This window comes from Chiloscyllium punctatum, chromosome 33, assembly GCF_047496795.1.
Source record: "Chiloscyllium punctatum isolate Juve2018m chromosome 33, sChiPun1.3, whole genome shotgun sequence".
NCBI lineage: Eukaryota > Metazoa > Chordata > Chondrichthyes > Orectolobiformes > Hemiscylliidae > Chiloscyllium > Chiloscyllium punctatum.
The window spans coordinates 68,223,136-68,250,975 of record NC_092771.1 but is presented as its reverse complement, the minus strand read 5'-3'; the positions used below and the strand labels follow the sequence as shown (position 1 = coordinate 68,250,975).

General features: G+C 53.2%; 1 long non-coding RNA gene across 5 annotated transcripts in view; it reads left to right on the top strand.

Annotated features, from left to right (window-relative positions):
• The first annotated feature begins 17,577 nt into the window (after nucleotides 1-17,577).
• The window catches only part of LOC140458574 (uncharacterized), a 79,531-nt gene continuing 69,268 nt past the window's right edge, over nucleotides 17,578-27,840 (top strand). For all 5 annotated transcript variants that reach the window (XR_011953584.1, XR_011953583.1, XR_011953582.1 and 2 more), the window contains exon 1: nucleotides 17,578-17,661. This is a non-coding gene — a long non-coding RNA (uncharacterized lncRNA). The remainder of the gene's footprint in view (nucleotides 17,662-27,840) is intronic.

The following is a 27,840-nucleotide window of genomic DNA, read 5'->3' as shown; positions in this document are numbered from 1 at the left end:
GTCGAAAGTATCGGAATTACATTAAAGAAGGTATTTGGATGGGTTATCATGATTCCATCCCACATGCTGTGGAGATAGAGGGGACATTGACAAGGACCACACTTACGTAAATGTGAAGGAACAGGCCAGACCATGGCATTCCCACCGCCTGTCATTAACGAATTCGGCTCCTCTCACATCAAGCTGTGGTCCTAACCACACTCACCTTGATATATCTCGGGATACCGGTGGTTAGGATTGCAGGCTGTAACAGATGGGTCCGATCATGGTGAATAATGCCTGGACACACCCCCAGGGACTGGAAGGTAGATGGAACTCCCCGGGTGATCACCTTAGTTTCATTCATTTGCAGTGTTTGAGTGTTCCTGGCTGGGCCCAGTATTGATTGCCTGTCCGTAGCTGCTCGGGAGCTGGTTTTGGTGGTGAGCTGCACATTGAACTGTTGCAGGTGGTGGACCCACAATGTCCTTAGGAAGGGAATTCCTGGAGTTTGAGCCAGGAGGTCCCATTCCCTTGCATTTATTCTGCTCACCGGATGTAGGCTATGCATCACAATTCTGTATGGATTCTCAGAACGGAATATGTTTTGTCGAAACAGTTAGGAGAGCCACAGTCAATCAGTGGTTAGCACTGTCACCTCACAGCGCCAGAGACCTGGGTTTGATTCCACTCCTGAGCGACTGTCTGTGTGGAGTTTGTACATTCTCCCGACATCTGTATGGGTTTTCTCCCACTGTTCAATGGTGGGCATTTTTGACAGATTGCCCGTAGTGCCGAGGGATATTCAGGTTAGCTGGAATAGCCATGGGAAATGTAGGGTTTCAGGGATATCATCAGGGGATGGATCTGAGTTGGATTCTCTTCAGAGGGTCATTGTGGTCTCGATGGGCTGAAGGGCCTGTTTCTGCTCTGTAGGGATTCTATGATATCACTTATCAGCCATATGACAATCGGTTTGACCAATGTACAAAATGGCTTTCGCTCAAATAGCAGGCTACTCTGACAACAAACATAACCAGCTTTTAAAATTAGGTTTGTAATTCATTGTATAAGCTTCTTTCTATTCAAAAGACTGGGTGGGGGAGGGGGAATGGGTGAAATGTTCCTGCCTCCTTGCTAAAACACAGATAGACAGCTAAGAGATGCTGGGTATATTGGACAAGTTATACTCCCAAATCACAAAAGCCTGACAGCAGCCAGATGGTTATCCCATCAGCATAATGTCAAAGGCAACAGTTCCCCTGGGCAGACATATCCCTCATAACGTCTCCACTAAACAAAGGAGGGCCCAGACAGGAAGGTACCGGGTCCTGCTACACAAAGAAACTGACAGGAACAAGCCATCCAAATGATTAGCAACGCTTCAAACTATTAACTGATTCTCCGAATTGGCCAGAAGTATAGAAAGTTCTGGGAAACCATCCAGAAATGAACGAAACCAGGGATTACCTGCAGACTGATCTCTTGAATTTTCTGGAGGCTTTCTGAGGTGACCAACATGGCAAGGGACAGAGACCAGCTCACCATCCAGAGAGAGGGAGAGAGAGAGGGAGAGAGAGACAAGCTGAAGGAAACCTCAGGAGCATGGGAGAGAGGGAGTGTGAAAAACCATTGAGAGAGAGAGAGCTGGAACCAACTGGAATACTGAGTGTCACCCCTTCAGTCTGTCCATGCTTTAACGCCTGTTTGTCTCAGTCTGACTTCCCCTTCTCTCTTTGTCCTTCACTCTCCCTGTCTGTCTCTTTCTCTCAATCTGCCTTTCTCTCACACCCTCCCTCTCACTGTCTGTCTCTGCCCCATCTTTCTCTCATCCCCCTTCTCCATCTCCACTCGCTCTACCTCTCTCTTTTTTTCTCACCCTCCCTTTCTCTTTTTCTTTATTTCAGACCTGAAAGTGCTCACCCAATTTTGACCCCGCTAAAAACATTTGCCCCTCATTTTAACTCTCCTCAGAAATTTATTCCCTTCCCCAAAAACCTTCCCTCCCAAATGCCTACCTTACCAACTGTGCCCCCCTCAAATATTTCGCTGCCCCCAACATTGCTGTGATCCCCACTCCCTGGGGCAGAGGGAAATGAGTGGAAAAGTGTGCAGCTGGAAAAGCCCAGCAGGTCAGGCCTGACCCATCGACTCTCCTGGCTGACCTGCTGTGCTTCTCCAGCTCCACACTTTGTAACTCTGACTCTCCAGCATCTGCAGTCCTCACTTTCTCACACAGGTAAATGAGTCTGGGTTGACTGACTCGCCTGAGACGATTTTAATGTACAGCAAGATCCCAGTCCGAGAATTACAGAAGGTTTACATCACAGATGGAGTCCTTTCTGCCCATCATCCCCCCTCCCCCATTAAATGATCCTGGACCGGTTCAGGATCCTCAGGATTGGCCCCTGAATGGCCTCATTGACTATCCTTCCTGTGCAGACCTCTTCACAACCCTGTCTCAGATTTTGCATCACATGCTATCCCTCCCTCCATCTCTCTCTGACAACAGCCCCTCCTTTCTCCACCAACCCCAAAACTCCATTAAACCCTCCCCCTGTCTCTGGCTGTCCCAGTCTCTCCTTGTCTCCCACTCTCCCCCTTCCCATGCAGACTCACAGTCCCTGGGCTGGAGGACATAGTGCAGAGACTAACTCACCTTTTGACTGACTGCTGTAATGCACAGCAAGATCCCACTCTGAAACCGTCGCCAAGTACACACACTGTCCTTCTCCCTCAATAGATGTCCTTCCCACTCTCTATCTCCCTGTCTCTCTCACTCTGTCCTTTTCTCACTCCACCTCCTTGACTCTTACTGCCCATTTCTCTCTCTCCACTTTCTCCATCTCCACTCTCTCCATGTCTCTCTCTCTTTTTATCACTCTCCCTTTCTCTTTCTCTTTTTCTTTATTTCAGTCTCACTCAGAAAACTACTTCATGTTCCTTCCACTCACCCCCTCCCCACAGTGGGGGTAAAACCTGGGAGAGATCAGGCACTGAGGCAAGCTCTTCCCATTGCCCCTTCCCCAGTCACTGGGACAGAGCAGAGGGGTCCAGGGAGAAAGAGGGAGAGAAACTACAGGAGAGAAAGAGAGATGGACGGACAGACAGTGAGAGGGAGGGAGAGAACAAGAGAAAGACAGGCAGGCAGAGGGGGGTAGAGGAAGTGAGAAGAACTGGGAGAGAGCAGACAGAGACAGAGAGAGAGAGAGAAAGAGAGAGAGTTAAACTCCAGGAAGAGAAATACAATGTCAGACAGATACAAGGAGAAAATGGGAGGAGAAAAACAGGGAGAGTTCAGGCAGACAGCAAGACAGAAATCCCAGGGAGAGATATAGGACAGAGAGAGAGAGGAGTTACAACAGCAGAGAGATAGAGCTGAGAGAGTGGGGTGGTAGTGGGGGCTATGATGTTGCTAGAGTGATGTACAGACAGGAATAGCAAGATCCCACAGAGCTGAGAGACAGATGCAGAGAGAGATGAGCAAGGTGTTAGTTTTGTGAAAGACTGAATGATTAAGCATTCCTGAAAAACCAGGTGAGGTGACAAAGGGGGAAGGGAATCTACTGGGAAATGTAAACAGGACAGAGATGTGAAGGATGGTGAGAGATAGGGATTGAAGGAAAGATGTGGGAGAGAGAACTGGGAAAAACAAAAACAGACATGAGAGCTGCAGAGAGAGAGGGAAGGAGTGAAATCTGTGGGATCAGATCCCTCTCTAGCATTTTGCTCCTTTCTCTCTCCCCGTTCCCACAGACGGCCTGAATCCCACAATTTGTGTGTGTGTGTGTGTGTGTGTGTGTGTGTGTGTGTGTGTGTGTGTGTGTGTGCTCTCGTCTGATAATTCCTTATCGCAGAATAATTTGATTCTCTGTCTCTGTACTGTCCGGGTTTCAGCTCCCAAATCAATACTAAATCATTCACGATTCTATTGAATAGTAGAGCAGGCTCGAGGGGCTGAATGGTCTCCTCCTGTTCCTATTACAGATGGTCTTATGTCCTTAACACTACCTCCCAGCTCTTGGTCCCCACACTGGAGGTTATGACTCCACAAGGCCCTGATCTGTAGAGTGCTGCACTCTTCCGTGAGTCTCGGAGGGAACCAGTCTGATTTGGATTGGAGTTGGAGCCTCTCAGTGAGAAGTGAAATCTCCTCGAGATTCCCCTCAGTCTCTCACTGTAAGGTGGAGCAGGCCAGTCTCGGGGAAGCAAACAGCAGGCCCGGTCTGCCCTGTCCTCCAGCTCCATTTCAGAAGGCCACATGGGAGGGGCTTGGTTCCTTCATCAGCTTCCCATGCTCTCCCTTCTGGGTTAGGGTGGGGGCTGAATGGCCTTGCTCCTGGCTCTTCTTGAGGTGCAGGCTGGCAATGATTGGGTTATACACGGCATGCCCCTGGAGTGAGGTTGGTTAGCTCAGTTGGCTGGTCAGTTAGCTTACCACACTAGCTAAAGTTACTCTGAAGGACTCTCCTTCCCAACCTCTCCCCTCAGTTGGGCCATAGTGACCCTCTGATTAAATCCCCACCAGACCCCACTCTGTAATGAGGAGCTGTCCCATGCTCTGGTAAGACTATGGTGACATTACATTGGTTTGTACCTGGAGCTCTGTGTGCAGGACTAGTCACTGCATTGCCAGAGGGATGTTAGTGTGTGGGGAAGGTTTACTGGATGAATCCCCACCGGAATGAACAGCACTCTCTTTCCCCCAGTTAATTCACTCTTGCAGCCTTTGTGTCTTTGGAGACACGAGGACCACCTCACCTGAAACAGCAGCTGGATTTTATATTCATTAGATTGGCTAGTTTACACACACACAGACACACACACACAGACACACACACACGCAGACACTCACACACATATACCCACACACACACAGACACTCACACACAGACAGACAGACAGACACACACACGCACAGACACACACACAGACACACACAGACACACACACACAGACACACACATACAGACACACACACACACAGACACTCACACACAGACAGATAGACAGACACACACACGCACAGACACACACACAGACACACACAGACACACACACACAGACACACACACATACACACACATACACACACACACACAAACATACACACACACACAGACACTCACAGACAGACAGACAGACAGACACACACCCACACACAGACACACACACAGACACACACAGACACACACACACAGACACACACACAGACACACACCCACACACAGACACACACACAGACACACACAGACGCACACACAGACACACACACACTCACACACACTCCCTCAAGCACACACACACAGACACACACACACTCCCTCAAACACACACACACACACACTCCCTCACACACACACACACAGACACACACACAGACACACACACATACACACACACACATACACACACATACGCACACACACACATATACACACACACATACACACACACACCTACACACACACACACAGACACACACACACATACACACACATACGTACACACACACAGACACTCACACACAGACAGACACACACACACACGCACAGACACACACACAGACACACACAGACACACACACACACGCACAGACACACACACAGACACACACAGACACACACAGACACACACACACAGACACACACACAGACACACACACACTTACACACACACACATACACACACACAGAGACACTCACACACAGACAGACAGACAGAAACACACACGCACACACACAGACACATACAGAGACACACACAGACACACACACAGACACAGACACACACAGACACACACACACAGACACACACACAGACACACACACAGACACACACTCCCTCAAACACACACACACACAGACACACACACACTCCCTCAAACACACACACACACAGACACACACACACACTCCCTCAAACACACACACACAGACACACACACACACACACATACACACACACACACACACACACACATACACACACATACACACACACACACATACACACACACATACACAAACACACATACACACACACACACATACACACTAAGACACACCCTCAAACACACACAGCCACACACTCTCACATGAACATTCACTTTCTCTCTCACGCACACATATACAGACACACAGAGATACACATGCATCCACTCATTCACACACACAAACACGGGCAGTCTCTCTCTCTCACACACACACACACACACACACACACACACACACACACACACACACACACACATACACAGCTGTAAAGGCATGGTTGAGGTTTTGCTGGAGAAATGATTTCTCCGAGGACTGAACCCTGATCTCACTTGATGACTGCTCCGGGGGACAGACAACAGCTACAGATGACTTGTTGGATCTTCCTGTGCACCACCTCTTGTATCGACAGCATTATTCTGTTTAGGTGCCTGCTTTTCTAAAACATCTCCAAGCAACAAGTAACAATAGATTGATGAAAGATTTCACCCAAACCATGTTTCAGACACATGCTGCTGATCATGCTGTTCGTGACCCTCTGACAGTGTGGCACTCCCTCAGTACTGACTCTCTGACACTGCAGCAATCCCTCAGTACTGACTCTCTGACACTGCAGCACTCCCTCAGTACTGACTCTCTGACAGTGCAGCACTCCCTCAGTACTGACTCTCTGACACTGCAGCAATCCCTCAGTACTGATCCTCTGACAGTGCAGCACTCCCTCAGTGCTGACCCTCTGACAGTGCGGCACTCCCTCAGTACTGACTCTCTGACACTGCAGCAATCCCTCAGTACTGACCCTCTGACACTGCAGCACTCCCTCAGTACTGACTCTGTGTCAGTGCAACACTCCCTCAGTACTGACCCTCTGACAGTGCAGCACTCCCTCAGTACTGACTCTCTGACACTGCAGCACTCCCTCAGTACTGACTCTCTGACACTGCAGCACTCCCTCAGTACTGACTCTGTGTCAGTGCAACACTCCCTCAGTACTGACTCTCTGACACTGCAGTACTCCCTCAGTACTGACTCTGTGTCAGTGCAACACTCCCTCAGTACTGACATTCTCACAGTGCAGCACTTCCCCCAGATTGATCCTCTGACATTGCGGCAATCCCCCATTACTAATCCAACTGATAGCGCAGCACTCCCGCAGTCGTATCCTCTGACAGTGCAGCATTCCCTCAGTACTGACCCTCTGACAGTGCAGCACTCCCTCAGTACTGACCCTCTGACAGTGCAGCACTCCCTCAGTACTGATCCTCTGACAGTGCAGCATTCCCTCAGTACTGACCCTCTGACAGTGCAGCACTCCCTCAGAAATGACCCTCTGACAGTGCAGCACTCTCTCAGTACTGACCCTCTGACAGTGCAGCACTCCCTCAGTACTGACCCTCTGACAGTGCAGCACTCCCTCAGTACTGACCCTCTGACAGTGCAGCACTCCCTCAGTACTGACCCTCTGACAGTGCAGCACTCCCTCAGTACTGACCCTCTGATAGTGCAGCACTCCCTCAGCACTGACCCTCCAACAGTGCAGCACTCCTTCCGTACTGACACTCTGACAGTGCAGCACTCCCTCAGTACTGACCCTCTGACAGTGCAGCACTACCTCAGTACTGACCCTCTGACAGTGCAGCATTCCCTCAGTACTGACCCTCTGACAGTGCAGCACTCCCTCAGTACTGATCCTCTGACAGTGCAGCACTCCCTTGGTACTGACCCTCTGACAGTGCAACTCTCCCTCAGTACTGTTCCTATGACACTGCAGTACTCCCTCAGAACTGACCCTCTGACACTGCAACAGCTCCTTGGCACTGCGCCCCTGACGGTGCTGCAATCCCTCAGTACTGACCCTCTGACAGTGCAGCACTCCATCAGTACTGACCCTTTATCAGTGCAGCACTCCCTCAGTACTGACCCTCTGACAGTGCAGCACTCCATCAGTACTGACCCTTTATCAGTGCAGCTCTCCCTCAGTACTGACCCTCTGACAGTGCAGCCCTCCCTCAGTACTGACCCTCTGACAGTGCAGCACTCCCTCAGTACTGACCCTCTGACAGTGCAGCACTCCTTCAGTACTGACCCTCTGACACTGCAGCACTCCCTCAGTACTGACCCTCTGACAGTGCAGCACTCCCTCAGTACTGACCCTCTATCAGTGCAGCTCTCCCTCAGCACTGCTCCTTTGACACTGCAGCACACCCTCAGAAATGACGCTCTGACACAACAGCATTCCCTCAGTACTGACCCTCTGACAGTGCAGCACTCCCTCAGTACTGACCCTCTGATAGTGCAGCACTCCCTCAGCACTGACCCTCCAACAGTGCAGCACTCCTTCCGTACTGACACTCTGACAGTGCAGCACTCCCTCAGTACTGACCCTCTGACAGTGCAGCACTACCTCAGTACTGACCCTCTGACAGTGCAGCATTCCCTCAGTACTGACCCTCTGACAGTGCAGCACTCCCTCAGTACTGATCCTCTGACAGTGCAGCACTCCCTTGGTACTGACCCTCTGACAGTGCAACTCTCCCTCAGTACTGTTCCTATGACACTGCAGTACTCCCTCAGAACTGACCCTCTGACACTGCAACAGCTCCTTGGCACTGCGCCCCTGACGGTGCTGCAATCCCTCAGTACTGACCCTCTGACAGTGCAGCACTCCATCAGTACTGACCCTTTATCAGTGCAGCACTCCCTCAGTACTGACCCTCTGACAGTGCAGCACTCCATCAGTACTGACCCTTTATCAGTGCAGCTCTCCCTCAGTACTGACCCTCTGACAGTGCAGCCCTCCCTCAGTACTGACCCTCTGACAGTGCAGCACTCCCTCAGTACTGACCCTCTGACAGTGCAGCACTCCTTCAGTACTGACCCTCTGACACTGCAGCACTCCCTCAGTACTGACCCTCTGACAGTGCAGCACTCCCTCAGTTCTGACCCTCTATCAGTGCAGCTCTCCCTCAGCACTGCTCCTTTGACACTGCAGCACACCCTCAGAAATGACGCTCTGACACAACAGCATTCCCTCAGTACTGACACTCTGACTTTGCAGCACTCTCTTTGTACAGACATTTCTACAGTGCAGCATTCCCTCTGTACTGATACTGATACAGTGTGGCATTCCCTCAGTACTGACCATCCGACAATGTAGCCCTCCCTCAATACAGATGCTCTTACAGTGCAGCACTCCCTCGATACCGACCCTCCAATAACGTGGCATTTTCTCAGTACTGACTCTCCGACAGAGCAGAACTCCCTCAGTACTGACACTCTGACAGTGCGGCACTGCCTCAGTCCTGCACTTCTGATAGTCTGGCAATGCCTCAGTACTGAGCGAGTGGCAGTGCAGCACTCCCTCAGTACGGACCCTCTGAAACAACACTCCCTCAGAACTGACACCCTGACCGTGTAGCGCTCCCTCAGTAATGAACCTTTGAGTGTGCATCACTCTCTCCGTACTGACCCTCTGGCAATGCAGCAATCACTCAGTACTGACTGTCCGACACATAGTGTGGAGCTCCCTCAGTATTGACCCCCTCACAGTGCGGTGATCCCTCAGTACTGACCCCCTCAGAGTGCGGTGATCCCTCAGTACTGACCCCCTCACAGTGCGGTGATCCCTCAGTACTGACCCCCTCACAGTGCGGTGATCCCTCAGTACTGACCCCCTCACAGTGCGGTGATCCCTCAGTACTGACCCCCTCACATCGCGGTGATCCCTCAGTACTGACCCCCTCACATCGCGGTCATCCCTCAGTACTAATCCCCTCAGAGTGTGGTGCTCCCTCAGTACTGACCCCCTCACAGCGCGGTGATCCCTCAGTACGAATCCCCTCAGAGTGTGGTGCTCCCTCAGTACTGACCCCCTCACAGCGCGGTGATCCCTCAGTACTGACCCCCTCACATCGCGGTGATCGCTCAGTACTAATCCCCTCAGAGTGTAGTGCTCCCTCAGTACTGACCCCCTCACATCGCGGTGATCCCTCAGTACTAATCCCCCTCAGAGTGTGGTGCTCCCTCAGTACTGACCCCCTCACAGTGCGGTGATCCCTCAGTACTGACCCCCTCACATCGCGGTGATCCCTCAGTACTGACCCCCTCACAGTGCGGTGATCCCTCAGTACCGACCCCCTCACATCGCGGTGATCCCTCAGTACTGACCCCCTCACATCGCGGTGATCCCTCAGTACTAATCCCCTCAGAGTGTGGTGCTCCCTCAGTACTGACCCTCTCACATCGCGGTGATCCCTCAGTACTAATCCCCTCAGAGTGTGGTGCTACCTCAGTACTGACCCCCTCACAGTGCGGTGATCCCTCAGTACTGACCCCCTCACATCGCGGTGATCCCTCAGTACTAATCCCCTCAGAGTGTGGTGCTCCCTCAGTACTGACCCCCTCACAGCGCGGTGGTCCCTCAGTACTAATCCCCGCAGAGTGTGGTGCTCCCTCAGTACTGACCCCCTCACATCGCGGTGGTCCCTCAGTACTGACCCCCTCACAGTGCGGTGATCCCTCAGTACCGACCCCCTCACATCGCGGTGATCCCTCAGTACTGACCCCCTCACATCGCGGTGATCCCTCAGTACTAATCCCCTCAGAGTGTGGTGCTCCCTCAGTACTGACCCTCTCACATCGCGGTGATCCCTCAGTACTAATCCCCTCAGAGTGTGGTGCTCCCTCAGTACTGACCCCCTCACAGTGCGGTGATCCCTCAGTACTGACCCCCTCACATCGCGGTGATCCCTCAGTACTAATCCCCTCAGAGTGTGGTGCTCCCTCAGTACTGACCCCCTCACAGCGCGGTGGTCCCTCAGTACTAATCCCCGCAGAGTGTGGTGCTCCCTCAGTACTGATCCCCTCACATCGCGGTGGTCCCTCAGTACTAATCCCCGCAGAGTGTGGTGCTCCCTCAGTACTGACCCCCTCACATCGCGGTGGTCCCTCAGTACTGACCCCCTCACAGCGCGGTGGTCCCTCAGTACTAATCCCCGCAGAGTGTGGTGCTCCCTCAGTACTGACCCCCTCACATCGCGGTGGTCCCTCAGTACTAATCCCCTCAGAGTGTGGTGCTCCCTCAGTACTGACCCCCTCACATCGCGGTGGTCCCTCAGTACTAATCCCCGCAGAGTGTGGTGCTCCCTAAGTACTGACCCCCTCAAATCGCGGTGGTCCCTCAGTACTAATCCCCTCAGAGTGTGGTGGTCCCTCAGTACTGACCCCCTCACAGCGCGGTGGTCCCTCAGTACTAATCCCCTCAGAGTGTGGTGCTCCCTCAGTTCGAACCCTTTCACAGTGCGGTGCTCCCTCAGTAGTAACCCTCTCACAGTGCGACACTCTGACAGCATGGCCATCCATTAGTACTGACCGTCAGAGAGTACGCACTTCATCATTACTGACCCTCTCACTGCACAGCAATCCCTCCATCCTGACTCACTGACAATGCAGCACTCCCTCCACACTGACCCTCTGACAATGCAGCACTCCCTCCACACTGACCCTCTGACAATGCTGCACTCCCTCCATACTGACCCTCTGACAATGCTGCACTCCCTCCACACTGACCCTCTCACAATGCTGCACTCCCTCCATACTGACCCTCTGAGAATGCTGCACTCCCTCCATACTGACCCTCTGAGAATGCTGCACTCCCTCCACACTGATCCTCTGAGAATGCTGCACTCCCTCCACACTGACCCTCTGACAATGCTGCACCCCCTCCACACTGATCCTCTGACAATGCTGCACTCCCTCCACACTGATCCTCTGACAATGCTGCACTCCCTCCACACTAACCCTCTGATAATGCTGCACTCCCGCCACACTGACCCTCTGACAATGCTGCACTCCCTCCACACTGATCCTCTGATAATGCTGCACTCCCTCCACACTGATCCTCTAACAATGCTGCACTCCCTCCACACTGATCCTCTGATAATGCTGCACTCCCTCCACACTGATCCTCTGACAATGCTGCACCCCCTCCACAGTGACCCTCTGACAATGCTGCACTCTCTCCACACTGACCCTCTGACAATGCTGCACTCCCTCCACACTGACCCTCTGATAATGCTGCACTCCCTCCACACTGACCCTCTGACAATGCTGCACTCCCTCCACACTAACCCTCAGACAATGCTGCACTCCCTCCACACTGATCCTCTGATAATTCTGCACTCCCTCCACACTGATCCTCTGACAATGCTGCACTCCCTCCACACTGACCCTCTGACAGTGTAGCACTTCCTCAGTACTGACCCTCTGACAGTGTAGCACTCCCTCAGTACTGACTCTCTGACAGTGTGGAAGTGGCCCTATACAGACCCTCTGACAGTGTGGCCCAATCTCAGGACAAAACCTCTGACAGTACTGCACTCCCTCAGCACTGACCCATTGACAGTGTTTTACTCCCTCAGTACTGACCCATTGACAATGTAGCACTCCCTCAGTACTGACCCATTGACAATGTAGCACTCCCTCAGTACTGACCCATTGACAGTGTAGTACTCCCTCAGCACTGACCCATTGACAGTATAGTACTCTCTCAGTACTGACCCATTGACAATGTAGCACTCCCTCAGTACTGACCCATTGACAGTGTAGTACTCTCTCAGTACTGACCCATTGACAATGTAGCACTCCCTCAGTACTGACCCATTGACAGTGTAGTACTCTCTCAGTACTGACTCATTGACAGTGTAGAACTCCCTCAGCTCTGACCCATTGACAGTGAAGTACTCCCTCAGCACTGACCCATTGACAGTGTAGCACTCCCTCAGTACTGACCCATTGACAGTGTAGCACTCCCTCAGTACTGACTCTCTGACAGTGTGGAAGTGGCCCTATACAGACCCTCTGACAGTGTGGCCCAATCTCAGGACAAAACCTCTGACAGTACTGCACTCCCTCAGCACTGACCCATTGACAGTGTTTTACTCCCTCAGTACTGACTCTCTGACAGTGCAGCACTCCCTCAGTACTGACTCTCTGACAGTGTGGAAGTGGCCCTATACTGACCCTCTGACAGTGTGGCCCAATCTCAGGCCAAAACCTCTGACAGTACTGCACTCCCTCAGCACTGACCCATTGACAGTGTAGCACTCCCTCAGCACTGACCCATTGACAGTGTAGGACTCCCTCAGTACTGACTCATTGACAGTGTAGTACTCTCTCAGTACTGACCCATTGACAATGTAGCACTCCCTCAGTACTGACCCATTGACAGTGTAGTACTCTCTCAGTACTGACTCATTGACAGTGTAGCACTCCCTCAGCTCTGACCCATTGACAGTGAAGTACTCCCTCCACACTGATCCTCTGACAATGCTGCACTCCCTCCACACTGACCCTCTGACAGTGTAGCACTTCCTCAGTACTGACCCTCTGACAGTGTAGCACTCCCTCAGTACTGACTCTCTGACAGTGTGGAAGTGGCCCTATACAGTCCCTCTGACAGTGTGGCCCAATCTCAGGCCAAAACCTCTGACAGTACTGCACTCCCTCAGCACTGACCCATTGACAGAGTAGGACTCCCTCAGTACTGACTCATTGACAGTGTAGTACTCTCTCAGTACTGACCCATTGACAATGTAGCACTCCCTCAGTACTGACCCATTGACAGTGTAGTACTCCCTCAGCCCTGACCCATTGACAGTGTGGTACTCCCTCAGTACTGACCCATTGACAGTGTAGTACTCCCTCAATACTGACCCATTGACAGTGTAGTACTCCCTCAGTACTAACCCACTGACAGTGCAGCACTCCCTCAGTACTGACCCTCAGACAATGAGGCACTCCCTCAGTACTGACCCTCTGACAGTGCAGCACTCCCTCAGTACTGACCCTCTGACAGTGCAGCACTCCCTCAGTACTGATCCTCTGACAGTGCAGCACTCCGTCAGTACTGACCCTCTGACAGTGCAGCACTCCCTCAGTACTGACCCTCTGATGGTGCAGTGCTCTCTCAGTGCAGATCCTCTGATAGGGAGGCTTGCCGTCTGGACTGACCCTCTGACAGTGTGGTGCTCCCTCAGTACTGACTCTCTGACAGTGCAGCACTCCCTCAGTACTGACCCTCTGACAGTTTGGAAGTGGCCCTATACTGACCCTCTGACAGTGTGGCCCAATCTCAGGCCAAAACCTCTGACAGTACTGCACTCCCTCAGCACTGACCCATTGACAGTGTAGTACTCTCTCAGTACTGACCCATTGACAATGTAGCACTCCCTCAGTACTGACCCATTGACAGTGAAGTACTCCCTCAGTACTGACCCATTGACAGTGTAGCACTCCCTCAGCACTGACCCATTGACAGTGTGGTACTCCCTCAGTACTGACCCATTGACAGTGTAGTACTCCCTCAGCACTGACCCATTGACAGTGTCGTACTCTCTCAGTACTGACCCATTGACAATGTAGCACTCCCTCAGTACTGACCCATTGACAGTGTAGTACTCTCTCAGTACTGACTCATTGACAGTGTAGCACTCCCTCAGCTCTGACCCTCTGCCTCAGTCCTGCACCTCTGACAGTCCAGCAGTGCCTCAGGGTACTCTCTATCTGACAGTGTAGCACTCTCTCTGTACTAACCCTCTGACAGTGCAGCACTCCCTCAGTACTGACCCCTCTGACAGTGCAGCACTCCCTCAGTACTGACCCTCTGACAGTGCAGCACTCCCTCAGTTCTGACGCTCACACAGTGCAGAACTTCCTCAGTACAGACCATCTGACTGTGTGGCTCTGCCCCCATACCGACCATGTGACAGTGTGGTACACCCTCAGTACTGACCCTCTGACAGTGTCGTGCTCGTTCAGTCCTGACCCTCTGATGGTGCAGTGCTCTCAGAGTACAGAGCTTCAGACAGTGCGGCATTCCCTCTGGATTGAACCGCTGACTGTGTGGTGCTCCCTCAGTACTGACCCTTTGACAGTGTAGTACTCCTCAGAAATGGCCCTCTAGTAATGCAGCAGTCCCTCACTACTGACTGTCCGATAGTGCGGTGATCCCTCAGTACTCACCCTCTGGCAGTGCAGCACTCCCTCAATACTGACCCTCTGGCAGTGCAGCACTCCCTCAGTACTGACCCTCTGACAGTGCAGCACTCCCTCAGTACTGACCCTCTGACAGTGCAGAACTTCCTCAGTACAGACCATGTGACTGTGTGGCTCTGCCCCCATACCGACCATGTGACAGTGTGGTACACCTTCAGTACTGACCCTCTGACAGTGCAGCTCTTTGGCAGTGCAGCACTCCTTTAGTTCTGACATTCTTACAGTGTAGTGCTCCCTCAGTAATAACCCTCTGAGAATTCACCGCTCCATCAGTACTGACCTCTCTGACAGTGCAGCACTCCCTCAGTACTGACCCTCTGACAGTGCAGCGCTCCCTCAGTACTGACCATCTGACAGTGCAGCACTCCCTCAGTATTGACCCTCTGACACTGCAGCACTCCCTCAGTACTGACCCTCTGACAGTGCAGCACTCCCTCAGTACAGACCCTCTGACAGTGTGGCACTCCCTCATTACTGACCCTCTGACAGTGCAGCACTCCCTCAGTACTGACCCTCTCACAGTGCGGCGCTCCATCAGTACTGACCCTCTGACATTGCAGCACTCCCTCAGTACTGACCATCTTACAGTGCAACACTCCCACAGTACTAACCCTCTGACAGTACAGCACTCCCTCAGTACTGACCCTCCGACAGTGCAGCTCTCCCTCAGTACTGACCATCTTACAGTGCATTACTCCCACAGTACTAACCCTCTGACAGTACAGCACTCCCTAGGTAATACCCTCTGGCAGTGCAGCACTCCCTCAGGGCTTCATCGCAATTTCAGACATGATAGAGATTGAACCAACAATGTTGGCAGAACGAACCTGTTAGCTGAGGTTAATGACCCCCCTTTGTAGCAGAGGGATTCAATCCCTCTGACAGTGCAGCACTCCCTCAGTGTTGACCTTCCGACAGTGCAGCACTCCCTCAGTGTTGACCTTCCGACAGTGCAGCACTCCCTCAGTACTGACCCTCTGACAGTGCAGCACTCCCTCAGTACTGACCCTCTGACAGTGCAGCACTCCCTCAGTACTGACCTTCCGACATTGCAGCACTCCCTCAGCACCGACCCACTTTTTTTCTATTTAACAGAGTCTTGTGGAAATTTGGAGACATAGGGTTTGCAGATTCTGAGGAAGCATGAGAGAGACACACAAACCAAACCCTGTCTGAAACTCTCTGCAATAGAGTATTCAGAGGCACAGAGTCACTGAGATGAAACTCTCTGCAATAGACTATTCAGAGGCACAGAGTCACAGAGATGCACAGCTTGGAAATGGACGGTCCTATCCAACTTGCCCATACCAACCAGATATTCTCATCTCATTTCATTCCATTTGCTAGCACTTGGCTGATATCCCTCTAAACCCTTCCTATTCACATACTCATCCTGATGCCTTTTAAATGACGCAATTCTACCAGCCCCCATCACTTCCTCTGGCAGCTACCTGCATGCCCTTGAATAAGTGCTCAAACATTCATACTGTCGATACAAACTCTAATAAACACCAACCTACGAAAGGATATCATTGTCATTTTCAACTGACCCTTTGCTTCTTCATTACGCTGATTTGAACACAGGTAAAGAAACAGAGTTAGTGACCATCCACCGTCACCCTGTTATGAAACTTATTTTCAAATGTGGCTTGTATGTGATTCCCACCCCCTCTAATAGTTGCCTGGAAGGTGGGGGTGGGGTGTCCTCTCCTGCTGCAGTCCTTGGGTGTCCCACAGTGATGTTAGCTAGGGAGCTCCAGGAGTTTGACCTGAACCATGTAAAGAGCTCTCTTACTGGAGTGTCCTTTTTAAAGTTGGGAAGTTATTATAGACCAGGAGGACCCGAGAGCTGCTGTCTTGTCAGAGAGAGAGGCTGGTGGGTCACACACCTCAGCTGAGGGGCGAGGTTGAGAAGCTGGGGCCTTCATGGTCATTTCAGACATGATAGAGATTGAACCAACAATGTTGGCATCACGAACCTGTTAGCTGTGATAACTGACCCCCCCCCTTTGTAGCAGAGGGATTCAATCCCTTTAATAGAGCAAGCTTTAGAATTCAACACTAAAATCAATCTGTACGGACGCACTAGAGACCTGAAACATCAATACAGAGATTGCTGAAGAAGCTCAGCATGTCCGGCAGCATCTCTGAAGGGAGAGGGAGAAAGAGACAGAGAGTTCACCTTTCAATCCAGTGATTTCTGCGGGAAAGTTCCTTCAGAACAGACCGTTTTGAGGAAGGGTCACTTGACAAAGGCACTTCACAAAGATCCTGATCAATGTAACTTTGTGATGTTAGTTCAGAAGGAACAGCTCAGACCTAACATTTCAGTGTGCCTGTGTTCTGTATCTGTTCTCCCATGTAGCCCGCCCTCCGAATACAATACCTTACACAGCCTTAAACCTGTTTGTCAACTTTCAGCAGAAGCAGCCTCAGGGCATTGAACACAGACTGAATTACTCAGTGACACTTGGATCAGGTCAAGTTCTCAAGTAAACAGATGGTGGGGAAATTCAGCACAATTCAGCAGGTAGCAACGGTGAAGAGAGAGAGGAACAATTCGCATTCCAAGTGACTCTTCCTCAAAACGGTCTGTTCTGAAGGAACTTTCCCGCAGAAATCACTGGATTGAAAGGTGAACTCTCTCTCTGTCTCTTTCTCCCTCTCCCTTCAGAGATGCTGCCAGACATGCTGAGCTTCTTCAGCAATCTCTGTATTGATGTTTCAGGTCTCTAGCGCGTCCGTACAGATTGATTTTAGTGTTGAATTCTCAAGCTTGCTCTATTAAAGGGATTGAATCCCTCTGCTACAAAGGGGGGTCAGTTACCACAGCTAACAGGTTCGTGATGCCAACATTGTTGGTTCAATCTCTATCATGTCTGAAATTACCATGAAGGCCCCAGCTTCTCAACCTCGCCCCTCACCTGAGGTGTGTGACCCACCAGACCTCTCTCTCTGACAAGACAGCAGCTCTCGGGTCCTCCTGGTCTATAATAACTTCCCAACTTTAAAAAGGGCACTCCAGTAAGAGAGCTCTTTACATGGTTCAGGTCAAACTCCTGGAGCTCCCTCCCTAACATCACTGTGGGACACCCAAGGACTGCAGCAAGAGAGTACACCCCACCCCCACCTTCCAGGCAACTATTAGAGGGTGTGGGAATCACATACAAGCCACATTTGAAAATAAGTTTTATTACAGGGTGACGGTGGATGGTCACTAACTCTGTTTCTTTACCTCTGTTCAAATCAGCGTAATGAAGAAGCTCAGGGTGGGTCAAAAATTACAGAGGGTCAGTACTGAGGGAGCACCATACTGTCAGAAGGTCAGTACAGAGAGAGTGCTACGCTGTCAGAGGGTCAGTACAGAGAGAGTGCTACGCTGTCAGAGGGTCAGTACTGAGGCACTGCTGGACTGTCAGAGGAGCAGGACCGAGCCTGAGGGTCAGTACTGAGGGAGTGCTTCACTATCAATGAGTCAGTACTGAGGGAGTGCGACACTGTCAATGAGTCAGTACTGAGGCAGTGCTGTACTGTCAGAGTATCAGTTATGATGGAGTGCTGTACTGTCAGAGGTTTTGTCCTGAGATTGGGCCATACTGTCGGAGGGTCAGTATAGGGCCACTTCCACACTGTCAGAGAGTCAGTACTGAGTGAGTGCATCACTATCAGAGGATCAGTGTGGAGGGAGTGCTGTATTGACAGAGGATCAGTATGGAGGGAGTGCAGCATTGTCAGAGGGTCAGTGTGGAGGGAGTGCAGCATTGTCAGAGGGTCAGTGTGAAAGGAGGGCTGTATTGACAGAGGATCAGTGTGGAGGGAGTGCAGTATTGTCAGAGGATCAGTGTGGAGGGAGTGCAGCATTGTCAGAGGATCAGTGTGGAGGGAGTGCTGCATTGTCAGAGGGTCAGTATGGAGGGAGTGCAGCATTATCAGAGGATCAGTGTGGAGGGAGTGCAGCATTATCAGAGGATCAGTGTGGAGGGAGTGCAGCATTGTCAGAGGGTCAGTGTGGAGGGAGTGCTGTATTGACAGAGGATCAGTGTGGAGGTAGTGCTGCATTGTCAGAGGGTCAGTGTGGAGGTAGTGCTGCATTGTCAGAGGGTCAGTATGGAGGGAGTGCTGCATTGTCAGTGAGTCAGGATGGAGGGATTGCTGTGCAGTGAGAGGGTCAGTAATGATGAAGTGCGCACTCTCTGATGGTCAGTACTAATGGATGGCCATGCTGTCAGAGTGTCGCACTGTGAGAGGGTTACTACTGAGGGAGCGCTGCACTGTGAAAGGGTTCGAACTGAGGGAGCACCACACTCTGAGGGGATTAGTACTGAGGGATCACCGCGCTGTGAGGGGGTCAGTACTGAGGCATCACCGCGCTGTGAGGGGGTCAGTACTGAGGGATCACCGCACTGCGAGGGGGTCAGTACTGAGGGATCACCGCGATGTGAGGGGGTCAGTACTGAGGGAGCACCACACTCTGAGGGGATTAGTACTGAGGGATCACCGCGCTGTGAGGGGGTCAGTACTGAGGGATCACCGCGCTGTGAGGGGGTCAGTACTGAGGGAGCACCACACTCTGAGGGAATTAGTACTGAGGGATCACCGCGATGTGAGGGGGTCAGTACTGAGGGAGTACCACACTGTGAGGGGGTCAGTACTGAGGGAGCACCACACTCTGAGGGGGTCAGTACTGAGGGATCAACGCGCTGTGAGGGGGTCAGGACTGAGGGAGCACCACACTCTGAGGGGATTAGTACTGAGGGATCACTGCGCTGTGAGAGGGTCAGTACTGAGGGATCACCGCACTGTGAGGGGGTCAGTACCGAGGGAGCACCACACTATGTGTCGGACAGTCAGTACTGAGTGATTTCTGCATTGCCAGAGGGTCAGTACTGAGAGAGTGATGCACACTCAAAGGGTCATTACTGAGGGAGCGCTACACGGTCAGTGTGTCAGTTCTGAGGGAGTGTTGTTTCAGAGGGTCAGTACTGAGGGAGAGCTGCACTGCCAAAGGGTCAGTACTGAGGGAGTTCTGCTCTGTCGGAGAGTCAGTACTGAGAAAATGCCACGTTATCGGAGGGTCGGTATCGAGGGAGTGCTGCACTGTAAGCGCATCGGTATTGAGGGAGGGCTACATTGTCGGAGGGTCAGTACTGAGGGAATGCCACATTGTAGAAATGTCAGTGCAAAGAGAGTGCTGCAGTGTCAGAGTGTCAGTACTGAGGGAATGCTGTTGTGTCAGGGCGTCATTTCTGAGCGTGTGCTGCAGTGTCAAAGGAGCAGTGCTGAAGGTGTGCTGCACTGTCAGAGGGTCAGTACTGAGGGATTGCAGCACCGTCAGGGGCGCAGGGCCAAGGGGCTGTTGCAGTGTCAGAGGGTCAGTTCTGAGGGAGTACTGAATGATCAGAGAATGTGCCGCATCATCTGAAAGTCAGTATGAAGGTGCCCCACACTGTGGGAGGGTCAGTATACGTGCAATGCCTCACTGTCAGAGGGTCAGTACTGAGGGAGTGCTGCACTGTCAGAGGGTCAGTACTGAGGGAGTGCTGCACTGATAGAGGGTCAGTACAGAGGGAGTGCTGCACTGATAGAGGGTCAGTACTGAGGGAGTGCTGCACTGTCAGAGGGTCAGTACTGAGGGAGTGCTGCACTGATAGAGGGTCAGTACAGAGGGAGTGCTGCACTGATAGAGGGTCAGTACTGAGGGAGTGCTGCACTGTCAGAGGGTCAGTTCTGAGGGAGTGCTTCACTGTCAGAGGGTCAGTACTGAGGGAGTGCTGCACTGTCATCGGAACAGTATTGAGGGAGAGTTGCACTGCCAGAGGGTCAGTACAGAGGGGGTGCCACACTGTCAGAGGGTCAGTACTGAGGGAGTGCCACACTGTCAGAGGGTCAGTACTGAGGGAGTGCTGCACTGTCAGAGGATCAGTACTGAGGGAGCTCTGCACTGTCAGAGGGTCATTTCTGAGGGAGTGCTTCACTGTCAGAGTGTCAGTACTGAGGGAGTGCTGCACTGTCAGAGGGTCAGTACTGAGAGAGTGCTGCACTGTCAGAGGGTCAGTACTGAGGGAATGCTGCACTGTCAGAGGGTCAGTACTGAGGGAGTGCTGCACTGTCAGAGTGTCAGTACTGAGGAAGTGCTGCACTGTCAGAGAGTCAGTACTGAGGGAGCGCTGCACTGTCAGAGGGTCAGTACTGAGGGAGTGCCGCAAAGTCGGAGGGTCAGGACTGAGGGAGTACTGCAATGTCAGAGGGTCAGTACGGAGGGAGTGCTGCACTGTCAGAGGATCAGTACTGAGGGAGTGCTGCACTGTCAGAGGGTCATTACTGAGGGAGTGCTGCAATGTCGGAGGGTCTGTACTGTTGAGTGCTGCAATGTCGGAGGGATTGTACTGTAGGCGAGCTGCACTGTCAGAGGGTCAGTACTGAGGCAGTGCTGCACTGTCAGAAGGTCAGTTCTGAGGGAGGGCTGCACTGTCAGAGAGTCAGCACTGCAGGTGTGCCATACTGTCGGAAGGTCAGTACTGTGGAAATGCTGCACTGTCAGAGGATACGACTGAGGGAGTGCTGCTCTATCGGGGGGGTCAGTAATGGGGGATTGCTGCAATGTCAGAGGGTCAATCTGGGGGCAGTGCTGCACTATGAGAAGGTCAGTACTGAGGGAGTGCTGCAGTGTCAGAGAGTCCGTACTGAGGGAGTGCTGCACTGTCAGAGGGTCAGTGCTGAGGGAGTGCTGCAGTGTCAGAGAGACAGCACTGTGGGAGAGCTGCAGTGTCAGAGAGTCAGTACTGAGGGAGTGCTGCACTGTCAGAGGGTCAGTACTGAGGGAGTGCTGCACTGTCAGAGGGCCAGTACTGAGGGAGTGCTGCACTGTCAGAGGGTCAGTACTGAGGGAGTGCTGCACTGTCAGAGGGTCAGTACTGAGGGAGTGCTGCACTGATAGAGTGTCAGTACTGAGGGAGTGCTGCACTGTCAGAGAGTCAGTACTGAGGGAGCGCTGCACTCTCAGAGGGTCAGTACTGAGGGAGTGCCGCACTGTCGGAGGGTCAGTACTGAGGGAGTGCCGCACTGTCGGAGGGTCATTACTGAGGGAGTGCTGCAATGTCGGAGGGTCTGTACTGTTGAGTGCTGCAATGTCGGGGGGATTGTACTGTAGGAGAGCTGCACTGTCAGAGGGTCAGTACTGAGGCAGTGCTGCACTGTCAGAAGGTCAGTTCTGAGGGAGGGCTGCACTGTCAGAGAGTCAGCACAGCAGGTGTGCCATACTGTCGGAAGGTCAGTACTGTGGAAATGCTGCACTGTCAGAGGATACGACTGAGGGAGTGCTGCGCTATCGGGGGGGTCAGTAATGGGGGATTGCTGCAATGTCAGAGGGTCAATCTGGGGGCAGTGCTGCACTGTGAGAAGGTCAGTACTGAGGGAGTGCTGCAGTGTCAGAGAGTCAGTACTGAGGGAGTGCTGCACTGTCAGAGGGTCAGTACTGAGGGAGTGCTGCACTGATAGAGTGTCAGTACTGAGGGAGTGCTGCAGTGTCAGAGTCAGTACTGAGGGAGCGCTGCACTGTCAGAGGGTCAGTACTGAGGGAGTGCCGCACTGTCGGAGGGTCAGTACTGAGGGAGGGCGGCGCTGTCGGAGGGTCAGGACTGAGGGAGTACTGCAATGTCAGAGGGTCAGTACGGAGGGAGTGCTGCACTGTCAGAGGAGCAGTACTGAGGGAGTGCTGCACTGTCAGAGGGTCATTACTGAGGGAGTGCTGCAATGTCGGAGGGTCTGTACTGTTGAGTGCTGCAATGTCGGAGGGATTGTACTGTAGGAGAGCTGCACTGTCAGAGGGTCAGTACTGAGGCAGTGCGGCACTGTCAGAAGGTCAGTTCTGAGGGAGGGCTGCACTGTCAGAGAGTCAGCATTGCAGGTGTGCCATACTGTCGGAAGGTCAGTACTGTGGAAATGCTGCACTGTCAGAGGATACGATTGAGGGAGTGCTGCACTGTCAGAGGGTCAGTGCTGAGGGAGTGCTGCAGTGTCAGAGAGACAGCACTGTGGGAGCGCTGCAGTGTCAGAGAGTCAGTACTGAGGGAGTGCTGCACTGTCAGAGGGTCAGTACTGAGGGAGTGCTGCACTGTCAGAGGGTCAGTACTGAGGGAGTGCTGCACTGTCAGAGGGCCAGTACTGAGGGAGTGCTGCACTGTCAGAGGGTCAGTACTGAGGGAGTGCTGCACTGTCAGAGGGTCAGTACTGAGGGAGTGCTGCACTGTCAGAGGGTCAGTACTGAGGGAGTGCTGCACTGTCAGAGGGTCAGCACTGAGGGAGTGCTGCAGTGTCAGAGAGTCAGTACTGAGGGAGTGCTGCACTGTCAGAGGGTCAGTACTGAGGGAGTGCTGCACTGTCAGAGGATCAGTACTGAGGGAGTGCTGCACAGTCAGAGGGTCAGTACTGAGGGAGTGCTGCAGTGTCAGAGAGTCAGTACTGAGGGAGTGCTGCACTGTCAGAGGGTCAGTACTGAGGGAGTGCTGCACTGTCAGAGGATCAGTACTGAGGGAGTGCTGCACTGTCAGAGGGTCAGTACTGAGGGAGTGCTGCACTGTCAGAGGGTCAGTACTGAGGGAGTGCTGCACTGTCAGAGGGCCAGTACTGAGGGAGTGCTGCACTGTCAGAGGGTCAGTACTGAGGGAGTGCTGCACTGTCAGAGGGCCAGTACTGAGGGAGTACTGCAGTGTCAGAGAGTCAGTACTGAGGGAGTGCTGCACTGTCAGAGGATCAATACTGAGGGAGTGCTGCACTGTCAGAGGGCCAGTACTGAGGGAGTGCTGCACTGTCAGAGGGTCAGTACTGAGGGAGTGCTGCACTGTCAGAGGGCCAGGACTGAGATAGTGCTGCACTGTCAGAGGGTCAGTACTGAGGGAGTGCTGCAGTGTCAGAGAGTCAGTACTGAGGGAGTGCTGCACTGTCAGAGGGTCAGTACTGAGGGAGTGCTGCACTGTCAGAGGATCAGTACTGAGGGAGTGCTGCACTGTCAGAGGGTCAGTACTGAGGGAGTGCTGCACTGTCAGCGGGTCAGTACTGAGGGAGTGCTGCAGTGTCAGAGGGTCAGTACTGAGGGAGTGCTGCACTGTCAGAGGGTCAGTAGTGATGGAGTGCTGCACTGTCAGAGGATCAGTACTGAGGGAGTGCTGCACTGTCAGAGGGTCAGTACTGAGGGAGTGCTGCACTGTCAGAGGGTCAGTACTGAGGGAGTGCTGCACTGTCAGAGGGTCAGTACTGAGGGAGTGCTGCACTGTCAGAGGGTCAGTACTGGGGGAGTGCTCCACTGTCAGAGGGTCAGTACTGAGGGAGTGCTGAACTGTCAGAGGGTCAGTACTGAGGGAGTGCTGCACTGTCAGAGGGTCAGTACTGAGGGAGTGCTGCACTGTCAGAGGGTCAGTACTGAGGGAGTGCTGGACTGTCACATGGTCAGTACTGAGGGAGTGCTGCACTGTCAGAGGGTCAGTACTGAGGGAGTGCTGCACTGTCAGAGGGTCAGTACTGGGGGAGTGCTCCACTGTCAGAGGGTCAGTACTGAGGGAGTGCTGCACTGTCAGAGGGTCAGTACTGAGGGAGTGCTGCACTGTCAGAGGGTCAGTACTGAGGGAGTGCTGCACTGTCAGAGAGTCAGTACTGAGGGAGCGCTGCACTGTCAGAAGGTCAGTACTGAGGGAGTGCTGCACAGTCGGAGGGTCAGTACTGAGGGAGTGCTGCAGTGTCAGAGGGTCAGTACTGAGGGAGTGCTGCATTGTCAGAAGGTCAGTACTGAGGGAGTGCCACACTGTCAGAGGGTCAGTACTGAGGGAGTGCTGCACTGTCAGAGGATCAGTACTGAGGGAGCGCTGCACTGTCAGAGGGTCATTTCTGAGGGAGTGCTGCACTGTCAGAGGGTCAGTACTGAGGGAGTGCCACACTGTCAGAGTGTCAGTACTGAGGGAGTGCTGCACTGTCAGAGGGTCAGTACTGAGGGAGTGCTGCACTGTCAGAGGGTCAGTACTGAGGGAGTGCTGCTCTGATAGAGGGTCAGTACTGAGGGAATGCTGCAGTGTCAGAGTGTCAGTACTGAGGGAGTGCTGCACTGTCAGAGTGTCAGTACTGAGGGAGCGCTGCACTGTCAGAGAGTCAGTACTGAGGGAGCACTGCACTGTCAGAGAGTCAGTACTGAGGGAGTGCCGCACTGTCGGAGGGTCAGTACTGAGGGAAGGCGGCGCTGTCGGAGGGTCAGGACTGAGGGAGTACTGCAATGTCAGATGGTCAGTACGGAGGGAGTGCTGCACTGTCAGAGGATCAGTACTGAGGGAGTGCTGCACTGTCAGAGGGTCATTACTGAGGCAGTGCTGCAATGTCGGAGGGTCTGTACTGTTGAGTGCTGCAATGTCGGAGGGATTGTACTGTAGGAGAGCTGCACTGTCAGAGGGTCAGTACTGTGGAAATGCTGCACTGTCAGAAGATACGACTGAGGGAGTGCTGCGCTCTCGGGGGGGGTCAGTAATGGGGGATTGCTGCAATGTCAGAGGGTCAATCTGGGGGCAGTGCTGCACTGTGAGAAGGTCAGTACTGAGGGAGTGCTGCACTGTCAGAGGGTCAGTACTGAGGGAGTGCTGCACTGTCAGAGGGCCATTACTGAGGGAGTGCTGCACTGTCAGAGGGTCAGTACTGAGGGAGTGCTGCACTGTCAGAGGGCCAGGACTGAGGGAGCGCTGCACTGTCAGAGTGTCAGTACTGAGGGAGTGCTGCACTGACAGAGGGTCAGTACTGAGGGAGTGCTGCACTGTCAGAGGGTCAGTACTGAGGGAGTGCTGCACTGTCAGAGTGTCAGTACTGAGGGAGTGCTGCACTGACAGAGGGTCAGTACTGAGGGAGTGCTGCACTGTCAGAGGGTCAGTACTGAGGGAGTGCTGCACTGTCAGAGGGCCAGTACTGAGGGAGTGCTGCACTGTCAGAGGGCCAGTACTGAGGGAGTGCTGCACTGTCAGAGGGCCAGGACTGAGGGAGTGCTGCACTGTCAGAGGGCCAGTACTGAGGGAGTGCTGCACTGTCAGAGGGTCAGTACTGAGGGAGTGCTGCACTGTCAGAGGGCCAGTACTGAGGGAGTGCTGCAGTGTCAGAGAGTCAGTACTGAGGGAGTGCTGCACTGTCAGAGGGTCAGTACTGAGGGAGTGCTGCACTGTCAGAGGATCAGTACTGAGGGAGTGCTGCACTGTCAGAGGGCCAGTACTGAGGGAGTGCTGCACTGTCAGAGGGTCAGTACTGAGGGAGTGCTGCACTGTCAGAGGGCCAGTACTGAGGGAGTGCTGCACTGTCAGAGGGTCAGTACTGACGGAGTGCTGCACTGTCAGAGGATCAGTACTGAGGGAGTGCTGCACTGTCAGAGGGTCAGTACTGAGGGAGTGCTGCACTGTCAGAGGATCAGTACTGAGGGAGTGCTGCACTGTCAGAGGGTCAGTACTGAGGGAGTGCTGCACTGTCAGAGGGCCAGTACTGAGGGATTGCTGCACTGTCAGAGGGTCAGTACTGAGGGAGTGCTGCAGTGTCAGAGGGTCAGTACTGAGGGAGTGCTGCACTGTCAGAGGGTCAGTACTGAGGGAGTGCTGCACTGTCAGAGGATCAGTACTGAGGGAGTGCTGCACTGTCATAGGGCCAGTACTGAGGGAGTGCTGCAGTGTCAGAGAGTCAGTACTGAGGGAGTGCTGCACTGCCAGAGGGTCAGTACGGAGGGAGTTCCACACTGTCAGAAGGTCATTACTGAGGGAGTGCCACACTGTCAGAGGGTCAGTACTGAGGGAGTGCTGCACTGTCAGAGGATCAGTACTGAGGGAGTGCTGCACTGTCAGAGGGTCAGTACTGTGGGAATGCTGCACTGTCAGAGGGTCAGTACTGAGGGAGTGCTGCACTGTCAGAGGGTCAGTACTGAGGGAGTGCTGCACTGATAGAGGGTCAGTACTGAGGGAATGCTGCAGTGTCAGAGTGTCAGTACTGAGGGAGTGCTGCACTGTCAGAGTGTCAGTACTGAGGGAGTGCCGCACTGTCGGAGGGTCAGTACTGAGGGAGGGCGGCGCTGTCGGAGGGTCAGGACTGAGGGAGTACTGCAATGTCAGAGGGTCAGTACGGAGGGAGTGCTGCACTGTCAGAGGATCAGTACTGAGGGAGTGCTGCACTGTCAGAGGGTCATTACTGAGGGAGTGCTGCAATGTCGGAGGGTCTGTACTGTTGAGTGCTGCAATGTCGGAGGGATTGTACTGTAGGAGAGCTGCACTGTCAGAGGGTCAGTACTGAGGCAGTGCTGCACTGTCAGAAGGTCAGTTCTGAGGGAGGGCTGCACTGTCAGAGAGTCAGCACTGCAGGTGTGCCATACTGTCGGAAGGTCAGTACTGTGGAAATGCTGCACTGTCAGAGGATACGACTGAGGGAGTGCTGCGCTCTCGGGGGGGTCAGTAATGGGGGATTGCTGCAATGTCAGAGGGTCAATCTGGGGGCAGTGCTGCACTGTGAGAAGGTCAGTACTGAGGGAGTGCTGCAGTGTCAGAGAGTCAGTACTGAGGGAGTGCTGCACTGTCAGAGGGTCAGTGCGGAGGGAGTGCTGCAGTGTCAGAGAGACAGCACTGTGGGAGAGCTGCAGTGTCAGAGAGTAAGTGCTGAGGGAGTGCTGCACTGTCAGAGGGTCAGTACTGAGGGAGTGCTGCACTGTCAGAGGGCCAGTACTGAGGGAGTGCTGCACTGTCAGAAGGTCAGTACTGAGGGAGTGCTGCACTGTCAGAGGGCCAGTACTGAGGGAGTGCTGCACTGTCAGAGGGCCAGT